Source organism: Oryctolagus cuniculus, chromosome 18, assembly GCF_051225735.1.
Source record: "Oryctolagus cuniculus isolate XC-2025 breed Fujian yellow rabbit chromosome 18, ASM5122573v1, whole genome shotgun sequence".
Lineage (NCBI taxonomy): Eukaryota > Metazoa > Chordata > Mammalia > Lagomorpha > Leporidae > Oryctolagus > Oryctolagus cuniculus.
The window spans coordinates 18,073,467-18,082,336 of record NC_142884.1 but is presented as its reverse complement, the minus strand read 5'-3'; the positions used below and the strand labels follow the sequence as shown (position 1 = coordinate 18,082,336).

Below are 8,870 nucleotides of genomic sequence, written 5' to 3'. Positions count from 1 at the left end.
TGTAGATTGGTGCCTCCTCACACAGGGCACCAAAATGTTAGGAAAAGAGTCGCAGAATAGAGAGGAGGCAGTGCATGAATTTACAGCCAGACCGAATTTATTCAGAGAAAATAAATCCGCAGCGGTGGGTGACCAACTGCCTGTGTGTACAAGATGGAGCACATGGCAGAAGGCCCCAACCCCCAGGTGCCGGGCCTTTTTAAGGAGGGCTAGGGCTGGGGGCGGGGGTAGGGGGTGCAAGGTGTCCCAGGCCAATGAATCAATTAATTCACAAGCTTTTATTGGGATTCCGCTCCCAGGCGAGGTTCCTGGTCCCAACATAGCAGGGGGCAGCAGGGAGGGGAATTCCAGGAACTGGGCGCGATGGGGGGGTGGGGGTTGGGGGGGGCCCTTGGGAACCTGGAAAATAATGCAGGGTGGGGTATGAAGACAATAGGGTGTGAGACCCAATTGAGTTTCAAGGGCAAGGAATACAGACAAAGTTTATCTCCTTTGGGCAGTGAGGGAGAATGGCCGAGGCTTATGTCCTTGTTCCATCACCCGCCCTATCATTGAGTTTCCTCCTGACAGGGCTGCTGGATCACTGAGATTGGGTGCTTGGGTTCAGTAGGGTTTGTCCCTCTACAACTCACGCAGCTGTTCAAACCCTCCCCTCTGCTTCTGGAATCCCAGAGCTACCTGTGTTCCTTTTTAACTTCTTTTGAACTCTGCCTTGTCCCGACCTTTGCCCATCACTGTCTGCATTGGCTTTACCCTTCCAACTTGCTGCTGGGTGTCTTGCATGCCAGGCGCTTATCATTGTCCTTAGCTGGGTCCAGTCTGCTTTCACAGAATCCATCTACTCCTGTGCTTTGCGTGTTGACAAGTATGAAGTACACTCGGTTCTGGTTTGAAATCATAAAAGTCTCCGTCTCCTGTGCCATTCCCTCACAGGTCCCTTTACCCCGCAGCGTCACCTAGCCCCAGAGAGTTTCACACTCTGCTCAGGTGAGAAGAGCGTGGCTTTGTAGCAGGTGCTTTGAATTAGGCTGCGTTTACCCACCAGAAAATGCTGTCAGCAAGACGTGAACCTCATGCCCCAGGTGGAGGACAAGCAGTGCCCTTACAGTGGGAGTCGGTTCTCTCCTCTTACTGAAGCGTCTAGATGAGCCCAGGCAGCCACCAAAGGCTTGCCAAGTGGACAGGGCACTACCAGGCAGGCAGATAAGGCCCAGCGAGCTGAGTCTTGATGACAAACCCCACACTGCCATCCCCATTCACTCAGCATCCAAGACCTGAGCTCTCCCTAGGGCAGGACCGGTGTCGGGAAGGAACCACAGGGCCTGTGGAGTCATTAAGGGCAGGGAGAAAAGGCCTTCCAGCGAAGAACGCAGGCCCTGGGGATGTCGGAATCACAAGTCCGGAGCAGGAAGAGGGTGACCCCACGTGCTCTGCTGGGGGATGGCTCATGACGCTGCCCTTCCCCGTGGAAATCAGGGCTCTGTACTGGGAAAAGCCTCACCTCTTCCCTGGTCGCATCTTAAGTAGAATCCGGCAGGGCCTCGGCCGCCCCGACGCGGCTGCAGCTTGTAGAGCGCGGGACACGCCTGGCTGTTTCCACCACGAGGCACCCACTCGTGCTCGTTTCCTCCCGGGCTACTTCACGCCGAGGCGGCTGCGTGGACTGGGTTACCGGCCCTCCGGCGAGTAAAGGTAAGTGTCTCCCGCACCCGCTTCTTTGGAATCAGAGGACGTTGCGCGTGAGCCCTTTTGGGCTTTGGGTGCTGTGGGCAGCCACAGGCAGTCGCCCCTTTGTTTACACTTAAACATATGAATGGAGACTTCCGGTCACAGACAGGCTAGGGAAATTCCAGGAAGAGACAGGAAGAACCTTATCTCACTGCTAAGCCTCTCACAAGAGATAATATACATAATCAGTCACACCTGAAACCTGCATTTATCACCTAAGTGTTTTGTACCCTTGTAATCAATAATTAAGAACCTTATCGGGAACTCTTTGTAACCTTAAAAGCTTTTTTGATATGTAAATCTTTTGTGCTCCTTCTTGTAAACAACTGGTCATGTTTAAATACTACTGGATTTGTTGAATAAACGAACCTTGATCAGGACTTGTCTTGGCTCCATTCTTTGCGTCCTTGTCCCCGCATTCCCACTCTCTGTTTCAGGAAACCCGGTTCATTGTGCTGCAGGCCGGCACTGGGTGCTGTGCGCTGTGCACGGGATCTGCCAAAGGCTTTCCCCCGGTAAGATTCGCTGCCTGTGAGACCTGAGCTTGGGGGGGGGGGTTGTCTGCGGGGGAGAGGGCAATCCTAGCAGGCGCCCCTGGCACACAGGCTGCCCGGCTGGGCACAGCAGAGTGGGTGCGGGGACGCCCCCAAACGCCAGCGCGTGGCCTGCAGGTGACCCAGGTCTTAGGGGAAGGGTGCTTGTTAAAGGACGAGAGAGAGGCTAGGGTTTGCTGTAGGACGCTAGGAACAGATGAGTGACCAGTTGGAGGAACTGAAAATCAGGCATGCGATTTTTAAAAATAAAGATTGATTCATTTGAAAGGCAGATTTAGAAAGGGATCCAGAGATCTTCCACCTGCTGGATCACATCCCAGCTGGCCTCAGCAAAGCCAGGAGCCCGGAACTCCATGAGTGTCTCCGTGCAGGGCCCAAGCACTTGGACCGTCTTCCTGTTGCTTCCCAGGTGCATTAGGGAGCTGGAATGGAAGCAAAGCAAGCAGCCCTTGAACCAGGGTTGCTGTGGCATGCTGGTGTTGCATGGCTCACTGTGCCACAGCGCCGGCCCCAAGGCCTGCGATTTTTTTATGGATGATGTTGTAGGACCCAATGTGGCCGGAATGACGGGGTATTTTGATCTGCTCGTACCCAGTGATAGTGGTCGTTGGTGTCTGTCTTTTTCTCCGGTGGTAGGGGGCACAATGGAGAGGGCTGTCCAGGCTGTGGCTGACTTAGGAGAACTGGATTTCCTGAGATGAAAGGCATGGGTACAGATGATGAAAACAACCAGGACCGTGAGGGCAACTGGGCAGATAACAGTGTCTGGAAGGCATGTGAGAAACAACACAGCCCCAGTGCTGTGGCATAGCAGGTTCAAGCCCTGGCCTGCAGTGCCGGCATTCTATCGAGGCACTGGTTCAAGTCCTGGCTGCTCCACTTCCAATCCAGCTCTGTGCTATGGCCAGGGAAAGCAGGGGAAGATGGCCCAATTGCTTGGGTCCCTGCACTTATGTGGGAGACCCAGAAGAAACTCCTGGCTTTGGCCTGGCCCAGCTCTGGTTGTTGCCGCCAGTCAGGGAGTGAAGCAGTGGATGGACGATCTCTCCCTCTGTCTCTACCTCTCTCTCTGTAACTCTGCCTTTCGAATAAATAAATCTTTAAAAAACACACAACCCAGTCCTGTGCTGCTGGGTTTGTTGAAACAGCTGCTGGTGGACCAAAGACTCTGACCAAGCCCCAAAAAGAAAACGGCAGAGCGGGTGTGGGCGTTGGTGTAAGGCCGCCACAGAACACACCAACTCCGGAGTAAGGGAAAGAGTTTATTTGGGGGGGGGGGGGGGGAGGCGACAGACTGGAGGGAAGGGGCGAAGAAGGAAAAGAGGGAGAAGGAGACAGAGTTCAGGAGACTGAGAGGAAGAGAGCGAGCGAATGAGAGGAGAGAAGACGAGAGGAGAGCCACGTGTTCAGAAACAAATACTTTTAAAACTTTGCCAGGGGGTGGGCAGGAGCAGCGAATCCCATTAGGATGGGGGTTGGGCCCTGTGGCCACCTGGCTTCCAGCAATGGCGGTGGGGGCTAGAGCCTAGGAGGGTGTCAGGGTGTAGATCACGCCGTAGATAAGACTGCGCCATTTTCCTAACAGTTGGTGTGGACGCCTTCCAAGCCATCATTGGGGATGTTGAGGGAAGGGGCACCTGGGTGTGTGTGTGTGACAGTGACAGCAATGGCACCTCTCTGGAGGAACAGCCCTTCCCCTGCGGGGTGGGGCCCAATCCCAGAGCCCCTGTGACTGCTTTAGTGGACCCCTGGCCATATATTGAGCCTGCTCTCTACAGGGGGCCACCCTGTAAAGTGGTGAGGCAGCCAAGAGCCTGGGGCAGGAGTTGGACTGGCTCTTGTCTCCCTTGTGCTTGTGGGCCTTGGTGTCCTTGCCTGGAGGGTCTCTTCGTCTTTGTCACTAACTGCTCTTGGTCATGTCTTCAAAACCTGCCTTTCAATTGGTGATCTTCAGGAATGGGCGTATCAGGCAGCTGTGGGCTGGCCCTGGGGCACTAAGCCCGTAGCTGCCTTGCTGAGGTGTTGATGTTGATGTCTAGGATCTCACGACCCACCCCACACCCCCATAGGAAGGGCCTGAGGGCGCTCTGGCACCTTGGCTCCTATTTGAGATCTGGGATGCCAGGACTGAATGGATCCACTAGGTGAATGTTTGAGATCCTGGGACGCTGGGGTTGAACTGATCTCCCTCCCTAGGTCAGAGAGAGGCTTTTTTCCAGCTGTGGGTAAGGTCCTCATCCACTCTCCTGGCTTCACCCTTAGATTGTCTCCTTAAAAGTTGGAAAATGCCATGGAGAAACCACTAGCTGAAGATACAAGTTCAGGCAAAAGGCAGCCACGTGTTAACAAGTAAGATGACGGGAGAGAGGCCGGCGCCGTGGCTCAATAGGTTAATCCTCCACCTTGCGGCGCCGGCACACCGGGTTCTAGTCCCGGTCGGGGCGCCGGATTCTGTCCCGGTTGTCCCTCTTCCAGGCCAGCTCTCTGCTATGGCCAGGGAGTGCAGTGGAGGATGGCCCAGGTGCTTGGGCCCTGCACCCCATGGGAGACCAGGAAAAGCACCTGGCTCCTGGCTCCTGCCATCGGATCAGCGCGGTGCGCCGGCTGCAGCGGCGGCCATTGGAGGGTGAACCAACGGCAAGGGAAGACCTTTCTCTCTCTGTCTCTCTCTCTCTCACTGTCCACTCTGCCTGTCAAAAAAAAAAAAAAAAAAAAAAAGATGACGGGAGAGAGAGGTGGGAAGGAAGCTGGCAGATGCACCTCTCTGAGGCTGCTCCTTCCAGCGCCGCCACAGCAGAGACTTAGAAGTGCAGGTTTATGTCAGAGATCTTGGCTGTCCTCATGGTGCTGGGTTTGGAGACACAAAGAATGCAGGAGTTTGGTGGGGGTGGGGGGTGGGGGTTGTGTGGTCACAGCCGTTTCCACTGAGATCTCAAAAGGGAGCCCGTGAGGCCAGGCAGACGCCGCAGGGCTGGGGCTCTGCTGAGAAGCAGCGTGTGGTGAGCTTGTTGAGTGGAGCTGCAGAGGAAACCCCAAAATAGTGGAGGTGCCGGCGACTCGGCAGCTGAGAAAAGCGCCAGGCAGCGTGCAAGGCAGCCTGGGAAGGCCCTGGCAGGTAGGGCGGCAGGGAAGGCTGGCACTCAGTAGGTTTTGGGAATGGCTCCGGTTTCCAGCCTCAGAGCAAGCCTAGCGAGTGCCCTCCTTAGGATGAGGGAGGCACCCGAGGCGACCTTATAGCTTAGCCTTTTTGAGGTGCTTTATGGGAAGCCCTCCCTCACCTCGGCACCCTCTTCTATTCAGTTTCATGTAACAGTGGTATTCATGCAGGAATTCCAGCCACTGCCGATGACCGATGACCAGTGGCGAAGCTCTGGGACTCTTGTTCTCTGACCAGGCAAGGACTACGCCCGACACAGTGTGAGGCTATTACAGAAGACAGACCTTCCTCCCTTGACCCCCATAAAGACTAAGGAACAAAAATCTCAGAGGGAAACGATGTAGGAAGGAAAGAGTTAACAAAAAGGAGCTGAAGATTGCCCACACCTGTGCTGTAGCCCCTATGGCCACACATTTGAACCCAAGACCCCAACATCCAGGGCAGTCTTGAGAGGAGGTGAGTATTGCGACTTACAAGACTTGAGGTAATCCTTTTATAGAGAAGCATGGTGCCCAGGGCCCAACAACATTCAAAGGGTGTGCCTCCTTCCCAGGGTTTCTCCTTCCCTCCCCTTTCTTGTGGGATATGGCTGGACAGAGGGCTTTCTCTGAGTGTTATCAGACCAAATCCCCCTCCTAGAGCTGAGCCAGGAAGACTGCCCTGGGACGTCTCAGGGTGCAGGGACTCCCCCTGCCACACACAAACACGTGGTTATCAGACATGCGCAGGACTCTGGCTGTGTAAATACCAGGTTGCTTCCCAGGCACGCTTCTAAATCTGCTAGGGTCCTTCCCACATGAACTCCCTGTTTCTTCCTTCACCCCCCCCTTTTAAAATATTTATTTATTTGAAAAACAGAGTTACAGAGAGGCAGAAACAGAGGTCTTCCATCAGTTGGTTCACTCCCCAAATGGCTGCAGTAGCTGGAGCTGGGCTGATCCATAGCCAGGAGCCAGAAGCTTCCTCCCACGTGGGTACAGGGGCCCAAGCACTCAGACCATCCTCCATTGCTTTCCCAGGCCATAGCAGAGAGCTGGATCAGAAGTGGAGCAGTTGGGACTCGAACCGGCACCCTTATGGGATGCTGGCACTGCAGGTGGTGGCTTTACCTGCTATACCACAGTGCTAGCCCCTCTTAAACACATAGACTAATGTCTACCTATCTATCACAACCTTCAGGGTGCAGACAACAATTTGCTCCTTCTAGCTTCAGTAGCTATTGGTGGCTACAGTAGCTATCAGGTGGCCTTGGCAGGTATAGGGAAAGCCACCCTGGGGTGCCCTCTTAGCCCCTGGGGAGGGGGCCCTCATACCTGACTTGACTGTAAGACTGTAAGTCTTAGGTGCTAGGGATAAAGAAATATACTGCCTTCATGCCAGTAGCACTTATTCCAAAGGGAACTCCTGTCAGCTCTGGCAATTCAGAACTCCACCTTCAGTGTTGCCTGGATCTGGTGACCTGACAGCCTGTGTCCCCCTCCTGGGATGCATCTCAGGGTGTCTGTACTGTCTGGAGACCGCTCCTGCATACATCCTACTACTACCTATTAAATCTCTCTTCCGTTGGCCCAGCCCTTGTCTAGATAACAGTGTCTTACAGTGGGCCAGGCCCCTGGCTCTGGTGAATTGGAAGGCTGCCAGCTGGATGGGCTCGGAATGTCCCCTGTGCTTGACCTCTGGCCTGCCCTGGTGCGCTGCTGGTCCAGGAGACAGGTATAATAGGCTCTTGTCTCCGGTGAGAAAGGAATTTCAGATGTGAGGCAGAGAACGGTGTTAAACAAGCAAAATGTAATGAGGTCACAGGTCAGGTGGGCAACTTGGCAAAGAAAGTGATGCCTGGGCTACGTTAGACTGGGGTTTACACGGGTGTGGGTCCCACTTCCCACCAATTTTTTTTTTCTTCCTTCTCCTTCTGCTGGGATATTGTTGGACATAGGGCTCTCTGATGAAGTTCCTCCCAAGGTTTTATTATCCAGAGGTATCAGACTGAATAGGCTTCCTTGGCATTGGGCCAAGAAGATTCTCTGGTGTTTTGGGTCTGGGTGGGGAAAGCTGGGACCACCTGCAAGGTGTTTGGAAGTGGGCCAGAATTTTGATGTGTAAATGCTGGGCTACTTCCAAGGCTTGCTTCTAAGCTGTTAAGTTCCCATCTGCATCAACTTGTCTTTTTGGCCCCTTTAGCATGAGTAGGCTAATGTCTGCCTTCCTATGTGACATTGCCATGACAAACACCACAGATTGGACCCTCCTCTGGCAGTGCACTAGGGCCGCTGGCTATATGCAATGAAACTAGTACATGTTCTACCCTGTAAGGGAACACATAAGTAAGACCTGCCCTTTGCGGGGGGGGATATATATATATATATATTTTTTTTTTGACAGGCAGAGTGGACAGTGAGAGAGAGAGACAGAGAGAAAGGTCTTCCTTTGCCGTTGGTTCACCCTCCAATGGCCGCCGCGGCCGGCGTGCTGCGGCCGGTGCACCGCGCTGATCTGGTGGCAGGAGCCAGGAGCCAGGTGCTTTTTTCCTGGTCTCCCATGGGGTGCAGGGCCCAAGCACCTGGGCCATCCTCCACTGCACTCCCGGGCCACAGCAGAGAGCTGGCCTGGAAGAGGGGCAACCGGACAGAATCCGGCGCCCCAACAGGGACTAGAACCCGGAGTGCTGGCGCCACAGGCGGAGGATTAGCCAAGTGAGCCACGGCGCTGGCCTCAGACCCTATTCTGTCTGGGATGCACTGGCAGTCAATACTCAGTCACATGTGTTTAGAGCATCTCAGTGATGTGGCCTTGTGTTGTCTGTGTTGTCTGTGCTGTCTGGATGCAGCGTGCCTCACAGTTGCACACCCCAGGGAATCTGCAGGTTAATGGATTGCAGAGGTTGTGGGTAGGAAGGTACCATGAGGGTGGAGTGCAGGGCTGGCTCATTCCGCTGCCCTTTCCCTATGGAAGAGTCGTCTATGCCCGGGAGTGACCTCTGGAACAGGCCTTCCCATCCCTCTCCTCCAAAGGGCCATCTGTAGGATCTGCTGGGGAGGGCCAGCTGTTGCTTGTAGAGCACCAAGAAACACGCCAGCTGTTTGACCATGAACCCAGTGTGCTTGCTGACTCGTGTGTTACTTGAGGCCATGTGTGATGGCTGGGCAGTGTGGATCCAACCCGCCATGGGTCACTCTGGTGAGTGAAGGTTAATGCCTCTCCCATGCAGACACCTGATGGCTTTTCTTTGGAATTAATGACCGTTAGGCAAGAACCCTCTTGGGCTTTGGCTCCCGCAATGTGACATTTGCCCACTTTCCACAAGAGAGGCTGCCCTTCTTGCCCCCCTTGAAATGAGAGGATTTCATTCTTTTTATGGTCAAATAGTATCCCAGTGTGTGTGTGTGTGTGTGTGTGTGTGTATCCATTTATTTATCATGAACACTCAGTTG

General features: G+C 54.2%; 1 long non-coding RNA gene across 1 annotated transcript; it reads left to right on the top strand.

Annotated features, from left to right (window-relative positions):
- The first annotated feature begins 1,382 nt into the window (after positions 1-1,382).
- Positions 1,383-5,800, top strand: LOC149120800 (uncharacterized). The gene is made up of 4 exons (XR_016224663.1): positions 1,383-1,415; positions 1,573-1,692; positions 2,166-2,243; positions 5,610-5,800. It is a non-coding gene; the product is annotated as an uncharacterized LOC149120800 (long non-coding RNA).
- The last annotated feature ends 3,070 nt before the right edge of the window (positions 5,801-8,870 follow it).